Source organism: Camelus ferus, chromosome 9, assembly GCF_009834535.1.
Source record: "Camelus ferus isolate YT-003-E chromosome 9, BCGSAC_Cfer_1.0, whole genome shotgun sequence".
NCBI classification, from domain to species: Eukaryota; Metazoa; Chordata; class Mammalia; order Artiodactyla; family Camelidae; genus Camelus; species Camelus ferus.
The window spans coordinates 47,634,768-47,650,206 of NC_045704.1; the positions used below are offsets into that span (position 1 = coordinate 47,634,768).

General features: G+C 38.2%; 1 protein-coding gene across 1 annotated transcript in view; it reads left to right on the forward strand.

Moving 5' to 3' along the window:
• PKD1L3 (polycystin 1 like 3, transient receptor potential channel interacting) overlaps nt 1–15,439 on the forward strand; it is a 70,964-nt gene that overhangs the window by 2,286 nt on the left and 53,239 nt on the right. Inside the window, exons 2-6 of the mRNA XM_032486657.1 lie at nt 2,771–2,890; nt 5,443–5,559; nt 10,075–10,121; nt 11,694–11,930; nt 13,990–14,121. The gene's annotated coding sequence lies outside the window, so the exon portion shown is untranslated. The remainder of the gene's footprint in view (nt 1–2,770; nt 2,891–5,442; nt 5,560–10,074; nt 10,122–11,693; nt 11,931–13,989; nt 14,122–15,439) is intronic.

A 15,439-nucleotide genomic window follows, 5' to 3' on the forward strand; every position in this document is an offset into this window, starting at 1 on the left:
TCTGAGCTGCGGCAGGGCTCTCGGGCTCCGGCGGCGCTCCGCGGACCTTTCCTTCCTGAGTCCTGCAGTCTGGACAGAAAACTACCTATGCTTCGATTCTTCAGTTCTAAGCAGCAGCCTCACCAATTTTCGATCATTTAAGTTAAACATTGATAGAGTGCTTGTGCTTTAGGTAAAGCATGGATTGAGAATATATATAGGGCACTAAAAAGGGTTGAAATGAATTACAGCACTGCGTTGTGTAAGACACCTGTGTTGACTGTCAGAGAATATTACACTTGCATCGGGTTTCATTTTTAAAAAGCCTAAAACGTATGTATGAATGTATGTATGTTTATAAGGATGTTGGGAAGTTAAGACTTTAATGAAAACTGACAGTGTCCTGCACCCAAACAGTACCATTGCAGACCAGACTTGGTCTCTGCTCAGAAACCTTCCAAATAAATTGCAAACTCTTTTTTCCTAGCATTTGAAACATTTCACTTTTGTAGTTTCAGTTCCCACTAGCCATCCCCCAACCCCCCTGCACACAGAGAGCATTATTTCTCTTTAAAGATGCCTTCCACTGTCTCACTTCCACTACCCTCGTGGACTCCTGCCAGGATGCCTGTTAACTTCTATCTAAACATGACCACCCTTATATGCTTAAGTGCTAGAAATAGATCTTCCTCATGTGAACTTCTCTAGTGGAACTTGCTTTATTAACTACACTTATTTTGCTTTATTAACTACATTTACTGTATCTTTTCCTCCCTAACTAGACTGTAAACTTTTTGAAAGTAGGGACCATACCATATTTCATCTTACTAATCATTTGATTACTGCAGTGTTTTTCAAACTGAGATGTATTCTTGGGGCCTGCACTTGAGAGAATTTTTAATTTTGCTATCTACTTACACAGTAATTTTTTTTAAGTAATCTAAGCATCATTTGGATCATTTAGATAACCAATTGAACCCTGAGACATGCCAGGCAATTTCAGTGCCCAAGTTTGTTTGTATTTATGATCTCATTTTAGTGCCAAGAAAGAAAACTGGCTAAAATTAATAAATGATAGATGTGCTACAGATGAAGATGCAATGACATGCTGTATGAACAAAGGTTTTCCAGCAAGTTAAATAAAGTGGTGAGAGAACTGATTCTTCCCTACAGCATGAAGTCACATGCATGACAGATTCAAAAGAACCTTTGCAGTGGTCAAGCAGAACCATGTTTATCTGATAAGTAGCTATTTAGTTTAGCAAAATTTGAATTTCATTGGTTTTCAGTTCTGTTTGTATTTGATTTGTATTCATCCTTTCATCAAATATTTATTCTTTGACTTTTATGATTATGCAAGAGCTTTAGAATAGAGATTATGACTAGTTTTGTGTGTGAATGTATTTAAGAAATAATACAATAATTTAAATCCATCCTAGGGGTCTGCAATAATGGTTTTTATTAAAAAAAAAAAACAACAATACATTACTCAATTTTTAGCAACACTGACTTAGATATTCATCATCCTCTACCCCCTTACAGCTTAGACTTAGCAAATAAAGATCTATTATAAAGCTAAAGGCATAGCTGGTATATAGACACAGGTGGTGGTGCCCCAGTTATAAAGGCCCATTGCTTTATTGATCTTTCATATTTGTTTTCAGCTTATAAGAACTCCACCTGGGTCCTTGAAAAAGAAACAGAACAAAACCTTTTGTCTCCCTGACAAATTATCCCCAGTTCCTAAAAGAATAATATTAATAAGTAAGACAAACCCACTAAGAATATATTTAAAGGACCAGGCAGTTGCTGAGCCCTTACACTCTTTGTGCTCACAGATCCCAGAAAATGTTCTTCAGAGGAAGAACCTGGCTTTGGTTATGCATCAGAACAGGTATCATTCTAGGAAGTGAGCTAAATAGACCAGAGCAACATGAAAAAAATCATTGTTATCAGCTGAATATGTTTCACTGCACCTTTGAGGATGCAGAAAATTACTGTAGTATTCAGGGAGGTCAGCTTGCTTTCACCTGGAACCAGGAGATTCAAGATCTCCTCTTGGACTTTCTGAAAGAAGGGAGCAAGTGGTGGATTGGGAAAAACTTAGTGCCACTGGGAAAACAACGTCAAGGAAAAAACAACACAGGTAAAAGACTCTGAGGTTTAGTGTTTATGAAGGAAACTTACTTTTATTCTGGGACAAGAGAAGGAAAAAATCTTTCATCTTTCTGCTTTTGTATACAGAAGAATCAGTCACTCTACTTCATTACCATCATTCCTCTGAAATATCTCCACTTTTGTGGTACAGCCTTTGCTCTGTGTAACAAAAATGATGAGATTTTTCTGAGCCTATCAAAAGTTAACTTACCTACTGTTTCACTAAAATTATTGTGCAAGATTCTGAAATGAGAAACCTTTTATCATTTTTTCCCCTGGTAAATACCTCTTTTATCATTCTCAGCTCCATGTTTCCTAACCAGAAATGGAGAAAAATTATTTGCCTCTTGTCTTTTTTTATGTAATTTTTTTAACATAGAATTATACACCAGAATCTTGTGGTCTTAGAGAAAAATCCAAGGCAGTATTATATCATCATCATCTTCATTGAGGTTTAGTTAAATTGATACTAAACCTTGTGATAATGCATAATATGAAAAAATAAATAATAATTTGTGGGGAGAAATTCTAAATTTTCATCTTTTGGAAGCTAGCGATATGGTCTTCATACGTGGTTTTTTTAATGCTTGCTTTTGAGTATGAGGCTCACCTGCTTCTGGTCTCCCTGCAGCAGAGGTCGCCACCCCCCGGGACACCAGGTCCACCAGCTGTATTTACTTGTCGAAAAACTCCCAATGGATCTCATCAAAAGTGGACTTGTGCTTACAGAGGCATTATTTCATTTGCCAGGCTGGTAAGTGGTGAAGCCCATGCTGCCAAGGACCTAATTTTTATAAACTAGTTCTAAATGAGAAGAGCATGTGAGAGTATTAGGTGAAGAGTCTAAGAGTGAGCGACCACAGTGACTTCCTCATGCAGCCCACCCTGGTAGTTGGGAAGACCTGTGCCTTGATGTTTCCTTCATTTCTTGACTTGGGTGGAGTGTGAGAGAAACTGTACTGATAAACCCCATTTTCCACACATACCGCCCTAGCCCGTTCGGCCTTTGGGCTTTAGAGGGAAGAACAGGAAGCAAAGGAGGAAAATAAAATATGGTGGAATATAGAGGAGCTTGCGATCAGTTAGAGGTTTGCTTCTTCAGGAGTAGGAGGTGAGAATTAAGGAGGGGGTGTGTGTGTGTGTGGTTGGGTTTTTTGTCAATTAAGCAGTGTTCTTGATAGTAGTTACATAAAATATTTATTCTTAGCTCAGTGAATTCCCAGAGACTTTACAATGTCTTAGGCTGTCTAGATAAAAATTTTGTTCCACTTTTTAAAAAATCACAAATACGTTCTTATTAAAATATAAAGCATCTATGGATGCTTCATAAAACAATACACCATCCATTTTTCACTCTCCTAGAATTGAGTTTTTAGAGATTCTCAGCTACTGTAGGTTTTGGAGTAAAAACGCATTTCCTGATATTATTCATGTAGTTGCAAGAGATTTCTGCCATAGAATGTAGAATGTTTGTGCAGAACATAATCTTGGACAAAAAGAATTCTATTCAATTTATCCAAGCCAGTTCTGCAAATTCTGAGTGTGCGTTCCAGTGATGAGAGGGAGGATGTCACTTTGGTGAAGAGCTCAGGCTCTTAGAGTCAGGCTTCCTGAGTTTGTACCTTGTGTCTCTGACTTTCCAGGGGTGGCGCCCTGGGCAAGCAACTTAACCTCCACGTAGCCTGGTTTCTTTCCAAGGATGGTTAGGAGGATAAGATATTAGACCAACGCCTGGCATACTATTGCAATTATTGCTTTTAGTATTATATTATTATGCAATTTCTATTTTTTGTTCAAGATTTACTTTCTGCTTCTAGATAGCTTCACATTCATGTCAAAGGTGAAAACACTTTTGGAGATCCAATACTGCTAGTAACTATTATTGTCATAGTGTTTATACATCTTACTGTGAATTTAAGAAATGCCTCTTCCAAAATAACATATTGGTAGAAGTATTTGTAAATTTGTTCCTTAACATTCAAAAGAGAAGTCTCATGCTCCGTATTATTGTACAGTATTACTTCAGTTACAGATTGACTTTATCAACATTTGAATAGTTGAGCTCGTGATTTTTCTTTTATTTAAAAAAATAAAAGCACTTAAAGATTAAGCTCACATACAAAAGCATTAAAGCTAGACTAGTATACAAGTTGGAATAATAAGTAACAGTTTGTGTTAAAAGTGGTGTTGTAATAGGGTTAATAAATATCTTGTATGAGCCAAGACAGCCAAACTGGTTGGGAAAACTTTGAAATACTTCTATGCCATTCATAAAGTAAGTAATATTATGAACTCATTACTTCAAACCTAATGATCATAGGATGACACAACAACCATTGATAAATGGAGTTCTGTCCTAGGGACGTCTGAAAAAATATGTGTAGCGCTGTCTGCTGTGCTGGCTACGGTCCCGGTGTTGCACATCCTTGGAAACACTCTGTGTTTTAGGAAAATCATCAGCTTAACATTATCCTCAAATTGCACGCTTGCTCCTACTGTGGGGAAAAGAGTACGCAAGGACGGTGTTGCTGATCTGAGCTAGTGCACAGCTAGTGGTTCACTTTGGGTGTGAGTGTGGAGAGCTTGTAGTAACAGGAAAGAAGGTGGTATCTGTGGTGCAGGTGCTGGTACGTGGGCAGATTTAATGGTAGGAGTCTGTGGAAAAGACTTTTTTAATTACTTCCATTTTCTCCTTGTGGTAGAAGACAAGGTTCTGTCACCTGACCTGAGAATGAGGATCAGGGAACAGGGGCATCCAGGAGAGTGGGAGCGAGAATAGACTAGGGAAATGCAGTATGATTACCAGGCAGGGTGAGGGCAGGCCCCTGGAGGTAAGTGATTCTCAGTTTCAGCTGAAACATCGTCAGCGAGGTTGAATGATTTCTCCAGCCACGTTTGCAGCATGAAGAGAAACAGCCAGTGCACACGAGGAGGCGTGTTCAAGAATGCTGTTGCCCACCTTCTAATCCTCTTTTGTCTCTACCCATAAGGATTATCAAACACAAAGAAGAATCTTATGCTTAGAATGTAATTTCTTAAAATAAACTTAATTCTCGGTCTTCTCACTGCTGACCCAATCAGGGGACCTAACTTTGAGATGTTGGATAGTACACAGTGATATGACTGTGCTCCAGAGCAAAAGACCTACTTCATAATTCCTGCATTATTATTCTTTAAAAAAAACTGGATAGTAATCTTTAACTTGTGTTTTCTTGAGTATCACATCTGTGCTTGTAATGATTATTTTATAGACTTCCATCTAGAGCTGTATTCTGTAAGTTAACTTTTGCATTGACCTCCAAATAGATGCCTTTTCAGACCAAGATACCAGTTATGAAAGAAATGGAAATAATTCTCATTCACACTGGAGACCCAAGAAGACAAAAAGAGAAGTTACAATACTGAGAAATAAAGTGACCTCAGGTAATGTGTAGTGATATTAATCCTTCCCTTAACGGATGCACAGGTGAATTAATGCTGAAGTGTGTATTCATAACAGGTACCCCCAAATATTCATTGCATTCTGTTTTGTCTGATCTTAATATTGGAGGCTTTGCTTTCATTTTATGGATGCTTATTTTCTTGGTATTCTTGTGGTCATCCTATTTTCACATATGCCCAAATAAAAGACAAGGTTTTTTCCCCCCAAAATTTTCCATCAAAAAAGAAAGTCTTAAAGTCTGTGCATTCTTTCAAAGTGTGATCTCTCTCTCTCTTTTTAATGTTTGAAAACCAAATACTATTTAGGGACAATGCATTAGCCTGAAATGGCCTCAGGTCGATATCAGTGTTGGCTGATTTTAGAGATTAGCTGAGAGAATGGGAGAAAAAGATAAATTTTAAGTGGGATCTAGTGATTACTCTTAGGGGTATGCCCTCACAACTTAAAGATTTAGTTGTTCTTGTCATTAAATCTTTTAAGTATGCCTTAAAAGAGCAGTTTAGAAAGTGTTACTGCTGTAGAGACATGAATACATATCTAGAAAGCAAATGTAAAAATCAACTTTTCTGAATGCTTTGTAAATATGTATTTGTGAGTTGGGAACAAAGTGATGAAAGTATTAGACAGAAGTAAAGATGGTATATTTTGGGGAACCATTGAATAATTCTGCAAATTATTCTAGTTATTATTAAAGCAATAATGTTGAAAATGCGTTTGAAAAGTTTGAATAAAGCTATGTCATGAAGTGGGAGTTTCAGGAAAGCAATGCTTCTAAATTAATATACTACTTGATATAACATGTAATTTTAAATATTCCTTTGGAAAACTAAATTACTATATTAAATAAGTGGACATTTGATGTTTCACTACATCCTTCAAGTTTATGTAGTCGAGTTTGTTCAAAAATAACTTAAAAAAATCTCGTTGAGACAGCTTTATTTTGGGGATTGCCTTATATTTATGTATGTATGGTCCTTCAAAAAATTTTGTGTCACTTTAAGTGTAACCCTCTTAAATTTAATGTAAATATATCTAATTATTTTACTCACTTTGAGAATATTTTTATAGTAGTTTATCACATTCAAAAACAAGTTTTAGCGGAGGTACTGGGGATTGAACCCAGGACCTCGGGCATGCTAAGCATACCCACCCCCCAAAATTTATTTTAATAACAGGTACCCTTTCTTGCCTTGTTATATGCCTTCTGGTTCTAATACTTTCTTGCTTTCTTCTGTCTTTTGTTGAAATTTTGTTCTTTAATATTCTTGTTTTAACTGTTTACTTTCAAGAAGTTGTTTTTCTTTTTAAAAACACATCCTGATAATCACTATGCTGTACGTCAGAAATTAACACGACATTGTAAACCAACTATACTTCGGGGGAAAAAAATTCTTATACCTATTTTTTTCTACTCTTTTGGGCTCAAAATGAAAGTCTCTTTTGAAATCCTGTCATCTGGTTAAAGGATTATAGCATGAGTTAGTTTTTCCACTCCCCACTCTCATTCCCTAGATCTTGTTAGGATATTCTGTGGGTTTTATTCAGGTGATTACTATATTAAATTATTTTTACATTACACAACTTCTCTTAAGAGTATTTTTTTTACACTTTTGTCAAAGTCAGATTTCCAACAATAATTTAGAACTTCTCTTTTAACTGGTCTTGTATTTTGTCACCGACCACTTTGTACCATAACTACTCTTAAGTTCTCAATTTTGTCTCATCTCTATTCTGATTGTTTTTCTAAGAAAGCTCTATTGGTGGAAATATTTTGGCAACTTGTGAATAGTCTAAAGGGGTCTTTCTTGTCACTTCCCAATGTTAAAAGGAAAATTTCCCCCAGTTTACTGATCTAGTGAGCTTTTATTCAGTAATTCATGAATCAGGCAGCAACCAACCTAGCAGACAGAAAGGAGCTCCCAAGAGTCACTCAAGGGGAGAGATTTTTATAGACAAAGTGAGTAGGAACAAAGAAGTTATCCTGGGCATTTGCTGATTGGTTAAAATAGGGTTACTTCCCTTATATGGAGCAAAGGGAAGTCTTCCAGCCGGGTTACGTAACTCTTGCTGGCAGGCAGGCGCTGACTGGTTGACCTCCTCCTTCCTTTCCTGGGAGAGCCCTTTGCTGATGTGGGACTTAGCTTGAGTGACTCCATGTTGGGCGTGATGTGGATACTTAAACACCAATGAGCCATATTTTAACATGTGTACAGTTAAAACATAGGCTCAGTTGCTATAACAAGGGCCAAAATGGTAGTTTACACAAAAACAGAAATTAATTTCTCTTTTGCGTAACAGTCTGAGTAAGAAGTCTAAGGCTGATAGGACCCAAGCCCGTTCTTCCTTGTTCTGCGGTCATGAACTTGTAGCATCTGTCTCATGGTCCATAAAGAAGCTGTTTTAGCTCCCCCGACTCCATGTTCCATGTTCCAGCAAGTGGGAAGGGGAGCGGGAAGTGGGGGGAGGGGGTGCTGATCCTTTTTAAGGGCACAGCCTGGAACTTACACCTATTGCTTCTTCTCATCTCCCACTGGCCAGGACCTGACCACATGCCCACACCAGTGAGAGCTGGGAAATGTAGCCCTTAGCTGGGCTACCCTGTTCCTGTGGAAGGTAGGGTACAGTGAATAACCAACACTCTCTGCGTGAAGGTGAATCACAATCTTTTCCTCAAAACTCTATAGACATCATTCCCTTGTCTTTGGCATTTGATGCTATAGTGGAAAAGACTAAGGCTAGCCCCTGCCCACCTTTTTTTCTGATGGCCTTTTCCCCCCATCAGATTGCTTGTAGAGTTTTTAATGCTTGTACTACAGAAATTTTCTTAGCATGTATCTAGGTTACTTTTCACTGATTTTTGCCTAGAATGTGATGTTATCTTATAATATAAATCTTTCTTGGCTCATGAAAATTTTATTCTATTCCACTCATTTATCCCTTCTATTTCATTGCTCTGGTTTTGTCCCTAAGAAATACCAGTTATCTGTGTGCTATCCTGCTGGTTTCTGTCCTCCGTATCTTTCCTGTCATTCTTTTCAGTAAAAAGATGGTTTCCTATTTATCACTCTTTCTGTTGCATTCTGAGAGAATGCTTCACATTTCTCCTGCATACCACTAATTTGACTTTTCCACATCTGTTCTGTTCTGTATTACCTCCAACATGGATTTTAATTTTTCTGTAGCATTTTTGGTTTTCTTGAAATCCTCTAACATCATTTATTTCTCTTTTAATCTATCTCAGTCTTGTGCACTTTAGCCTTAGTTGGTTTTCTGTTTAAGGATATTAAACAGCTTTCTGAAATATTTTCTTGATTTTGCTGTTAATAATTTTCAGAGATATACTTTCCACTGAGTACTTTGGAGTCAGTTCCCAGGCTCTAGAATGCTATTTCATAGGCTCCATTTTGTTTGTTTTTTCCTTATCTCTTAAGGCAAGGTCTGCCAAAACACAGTGTTTGTCAGTAGACTGAAAATTGGATCATGCTAAGTTCAGCAGCCTGCTGACTTATTTAGTGGTCACAACCCCTCCTCTGATCTGCAGTTAAAGTTCAGAGTCAATTGCATGTTCCCAGCAAGCTATCAACCTAATGACCCTAATCTGAGGTGATGTTTTTCTCAGTTCTACATACATTGTTTAATTTTCACATCATTGGACACTATTATGCCCATTTTCCAGATGAGAAAACTAAGAGGTTAAGTAATTTATTCAAAGCTTCATAGTTACAGTAAAAGGCAAACCAGCTCTGGACGCCAGGTCTTTTGACTCAGAATCTATTTTCTTTCTTCAGTCCTCCATCCTGATCAGAAGAACATCTCAGAACTCTGGCCTTCCCCAGCAGTAGTAGCTGCAGTGATTTTGCTGCTATACACACATATGAACAACAGATGGAATGTTACAAGAAAAGATAAGAGAGGGCAGAGTAGGCTTGCTATAGGCAGGTCAGTTTGAATGGGTCTAGGTGCTCATGCTTTGAACGATCAACTTAAGTTCATAGCAAATAGACATGTTAATACCCTGATATTGCCTTCAGATCAGAGTTTTCCTCCTGAATAAATGTGGAAAGAGAATGAAAGCAATAATGATAATCTGGTAAAATGTTGTGAATGATCATTTTCCAAAAGTCTGTCAGAAATATGCTCTGATTTATTAATAAAGATCCCCTCCTTTTGGTAAAATTATAAGGCAAGTATTTCTGCAGTCATGTTTATATTGTGGCAACTTTATGAATGGTATGATTTAATACTTATTTTCATACAGAGGGTCTGGGTCTTGGAAGAGTAAACAAAGGAATTCAACAATAGTGTTGGATGCTTCCACTCCAGAATTCTGGCTTGTCTGCAGATGTATCAAGAGTGGGAGGTGATCACTGTGGTTCCTATATGAAACAATTTGCATTGTTTTTGGCCAAGAATAATCCTCAAGTAAAATAGAAAGAAATATTTCTATTCTAGACTTTTACTTGAACTTAATCAACTTTCTTTTTTTTCTGTCGTAGCCACTCATCTTTCAACCACATGTCACCAACCTGCTGGTGCTAATCTTGTAAGTACTCACCTTCACAATGCACATCTTGAAGTATTATTCTCTTTGTCAATCCTGGTGGGTCCTGCCAGAACTCCACTCTGTCTCCTAGAGTGCCCTAAATATAGTTTTCTAAAAAGGAAAGAAAAGTACTTAAGGGCAGGAAAGAATCAGGTTTGATGGATGCTTTATTAAAGAAAATTTTAAAGCCTTTCTTTGGCTTTCATATTGGTGTAATTATCATTTGTTGGTTGTCTGTTTTGTTTATTCCCTGCTTCATGCCCACAAGGAAGTATGGCATCTTAGAAAAATATATGCAATGCAATGAAATTTAAGTTCTTTTTAAAAAGGGAAAAAGAAGTCTGAGTGACAAGAAAATAAAGGTAGGAACTCTGCACAATCTATAAAATTTCACCTTCAAGAAATTTCTCAGCCTTCTTTCCTTGTGTCCTACATAGAAGCCTTTCAGTGCATGTCTAGATATAGATGTACATTTATTTGATCCAACATTAACTGCAAAAAAAGTGTTTCTAGCAGTATAAGAGAGAACAGGGATGAAATAAATAACCCTTTAAATCAGTATTTCTCAAACACTATTCCTTAAAATAACAACCAATGTTGTTTAAAATGTTGCTAGAAGGAAAGGAAACAAAGGGTTTTGACTGTAGGACGTCTCAGAGCCTTTCATGTGCCCCAAGCATCATCATTCCTCACTGTCGTCACCACTGCTGCACCCCAGCCCGAGCCACCGTTGTGTCCCAGCTAAGCTTTGCATCTGCCTCCTGGTGATCTCCCTGCTTCCACCCTTGGCCCCTTTCTGTCCATTCTCAACCCAGCAGTCCCAGGGGTCCTTCATCCCAGGAGTCAGATCTTGCTGCTCCTCAAAGCGCCTGGGGTCTTTCCACCTCATTCAGAGTCAAATCATACTCTTCTCAACTATCTGACATGTGATGTGCTCTCACCACCCCCTCCCTCATTCCCACCCACCCCAGGATCTTTCTGATCCCCCACAATTCCCACTTTTGCTCATCCAGCCTCCTTGTTCTTCCTCAAACAAACCCAGTGGGCTGTGGCCGCAGGGCCTTTGCACCCCTCAGATGTCCTCCAATGTATTGGCAGAGCTTTTTCTCTCCCTTCATTCAACTCTCAGCAAAATGCCCTCTCCTGACAGCTGAGCACTCTGTCTCTTCATCTGTTTACCTTTGTTTTGTTTCCTTCATGGCACTTGTTCAGTGCATGATATCATTTGCACCACAAAGATGGATGCTCCTTGAGGGCAAGAACTTGGCTTGTTTTGTTCTTTGCTATATCCTCAGTTCCCAAGAACATTGCTGAGCACACAGTAGATGTTAATTATAATTTATTGAATGGTTGACAATAAGCACAATAATACAAATTGTGAATCTTAAACAGGATAAGATAGTTCGCCACTTTCTCAAAACTGTTGGCATATAGGATCTTTTCGAGAAAAATGCCTATTAATATCTCCCAGGACATGGGGAGTCTAGAGCAATTTTGGGAACGCTGCCTTAATTATTCATCATTTGGTAAAATCAGATTTAGCCTTTTCTTTTACATATTTTTATCTTTTAGTCCAAGACCCTGTGCCATTCTATCAGCCCATTTCCTGCAGTACCACCCAGAGTCACACAGCAGGGAGTATCAGCCACGCCTGTACCTTCCAGCCAGACACCAGAGCTCACCAGGCCTGCGTCTGTCACACATGCTGAAAAAGGTCTGGTAGAAGTAACTTCAAGCTCCAAAGAGGACTCACATCCAGATGTCTTCACCCCACATCCACAAGAATCGTTTCAGAACACAACTGATCAGGTAAACACGGAAAATTGAAGTTACAACTGGGTACCTTTGTGACACTAAAAAAGCACTTTTATTCTTTCCTTCTATGAGGATGGTGTGTCAAGAATAGTGATGCTAAGAAAGAGCCTCATTCACCCTTTACCTAAGCAGAATCTGAGAACGCCTGATGGATCATGGGGTTCAGGGCAGGCTGCCCCAGAATGTGCCACTTTGGCTGGATTATTTCAAACTGAAAATAATTGAATTGAATTGCAGTTGTCTTCAGCTGAAGGCAATTAAGGCCCGGCAGACTCTGGATAAGCTTTTTACCTCCCCCTTAGCAGCCTAAAAGAAACTAGGGAGGGAGCTTGCACCAGGAAGAGAGCTATTATCAAAGATAGCTTTCTTTACATTAGAAAGACTGCTCCACATGGCGTGGCAAACATTTGTTTACTGAACACTTATTTGCTCTTCCCATCTTCCTGAGGATTGTCTTCCTCTCCTTAGATGTCTCAGACCCATATCCCCTTCTCTTTAGCTCACAGTGGGCATATAAACCTCAACAGCCTGTCTTTGAGCCTCACATCTTTGGGACTCCCACACGTACATGGTTAAATTTGTTTTTCTCCTGTTAATTAATTTAATTATTAGACGAGCTGAAGTCCCTAGAAGGGAAGAACGGAAATGCTTTCCTCCCCTAAGAGACAAGCTTGTATCCCAATTAAAAGCAAAAACAAAATGAGCCCATGAAACTACTGCACAATTCCACATATATTTTATACCCATTTCAGGATTTAATGTCTTATTGTTATTACTTACTGATATTATATTTAGTGCTTTGGATGAAGAAAAAGTTTTGTTCGCCTGCCCCACTTTTTCAGCAGCAGCAAACCCTTCTGAAGACTCCTCCTACTCACCATCTCATCTCTCCTTTTGTCCTTCCATTTTCCCCACAAACTTAAAAAGAAAAAAAAAAGTCATTGTGACAACACTGATGAAAAAAAATCATCCTGCTTCTCCCCAGTTTTTTTAACACCAGCCTTACCTACATACAAGCTAACGTTTCCCTGCTGAAGAATAACCGTGTTTACTCTGGGTCTGCTTTCAGTGGTAATGGAAACTAGTGTGCACTATTGTCTCTGTTAGCATTGTGTTCTCCCAGAGAGAAGCTGACCAACAGTAGTTTAAACAAAGAGTGTTTTGTTTTCCTTAAACAAAGAGAGAAGTGTAGACTATCCAAAAAAAAAAAAAAAAAAGTCTACAGATAAATGACTAGAAATATTAAGAGAATTTAGCAAGATGGCTGAATACCAGGTCAGTATCCTAAAGCTAATAGTGTTTTTACAGATCACTCAGAAGATTAGATTAAAAAAAGAAGATATAATAGCCAAGTACCTAGGAGTACATCTCACCAAAAATGTGCAAAACTTCTATGGAGACAAGTCATTCTCAGTGACTTTCCAGGCTAGAGCTGGAATGGCATTAAATACGACCTGCCCTCCATTGGCAGACATCCAGTTGGATGGCAACTGTGTCTCACTTATATTTTCATTCCTGCTATTTATACTTCAGTCCCAAAGTATAAAACCAAAATCGGGTGGTCATCAATTCTGTGATCACCCTGTGAATGATGCAACCTCCTACAACCTGGGAATCAGGAATAATCCTGTTCGATTGTATGGTCCATGAGGGCAGGGCCGTAACTGACTTTAACGGCTCTATCTCCTAAGCCTAGTAGCACACAGGAAGCATTAATAAAGATTTAATGAATTAAGCTATAAGTGGGCTGTTCTTTGGAAATGAACCAAGTTGTTGGTGTAAACAGAAATTATCTCAGGGCTGGACTTCCCATTCAAAAAACAATAGCCTCTTAAACTCTGGGGCCATGTTCACTGTTCTAGGTTTCTACCTCTCACCTCCTGCCATGTGGTATTTCAAGTACTTCCTTCTTGAACATGAACTCTTAAATTGAGAGAAATAAGCAGAGTGAGAAACCTGAGAGGATAAACATATTTCTGAATAGAAGTCTCAAACTACTAATGTGCAATAATTTTATATGAACAATTTTGACAAAATCTTTTGTTCCCCATAGGCCATAGATGAGATAACACGGAACTTTAGCAAAGTAATTCGTGGTTTGCAAGCTCACAACAAACTACAGCAAGCTTGTGAGGTCCTCCAGAACCTGGCAGCCTTTATCCCAAGATTTTCTGAGTCAGCTCAGGTAAGCAGAGGGTGATTGGGAGGGAAAAGTTTCGAGGAAGAGGAAAGTGAAAAAAAGTAAAAAGAATAATCAAGTAGAAAATATTCCTGCTGAAGATTGTGCCCCGTGCAGAAGTCGGCATGATGAAACTACTTTGTGAAGACTCAGCTTAAATATTAGCAGGTGTATTTGTACCTTCAGATCTGAAGATTGTGAATAGATTGATCAGTAGTGACATTCTCAGATACGCTGTGTTTATTTTCTTTTGTTTATTTATCAGGTTCCTACCTTTCTGATACATTTGTTTGGAGAAATCATGGGAGACAAAAGTAGATCCTCTTCTTGTGGTAGACAGAGAAAGGCATCCTTGAGACAGGCATCAGAAATCTGTCCCTGGCGGTATTTTCACTTCTTGCAACCACACTTGCCAGTGTTACTTCTCCATAATTATTCATGCCTCGTTCTACTCCTTATACTTTAGTAAAATAAGGTGGTAGGATTATTGAGACTTTTAACTTTCTTTTTTCCATTTCCTGTATTCTCAGATATTCTGCAGTAAGCATAGAGATGCAGTCTAGGTTGGTTCATTTGGACTTTTTTAAGTACAGAAGTAATGCATGCTTGTTATTCCAAAATCAGCACAAAAGCATATCAAGTAAAAAGCAGAAGCCCTCAGCGTCTTGGTCCTTCTTGCGAGTCCCATCCTCTTATGTGATCACTGTTGTTAGTTTATTCTTAGTTTGCTGTGCAGAACCTTCCAGACATTTTTCTGTGTGTGCACAAGTTTGTTGTTCTGTATTAATAAAAATGGGGTTAAAGGATACAATTTTTTCTGCCCCTTGATTTTTTCACTTAATACTGTGTCATGGATACCTTTTCATGGCAGGCCACAGAAATGAACACCCTATTCTTAATGTCCATTTGGGTATTTTTCATATGTTTACTCCTGCAAATAGCATATCCGTGAACATCCATGTACCTACATCTTTGAGTACTTAATGCAGATATTCCTGTGAGATAGAGTGCTGGAAATAGAATTGATGGGCTTCTCAGTGTTCAATAGATGACAGGATTATCCTTTTATTTTACATTCCTAGCAACCACTTCCTCATACTCTCGCTTTTGCCAATGTCAAAGGCAAGAAAAGAAAGAAAAGCATTTTATTGATCACTAAGGAAGTTGGACATCATTTTATATATTTATTGGCCTTTTTTTTTCCTCCTCTGAATTGCTTCTGTATGTCCTTCATTCATTTTTCCCCCGTGGGTTTGTTTTTTTTTTTTTTTTTGTCATTTTCTTATTTGTTTGTAAGAGAGCTTTATTTATCATTGATGTTAAC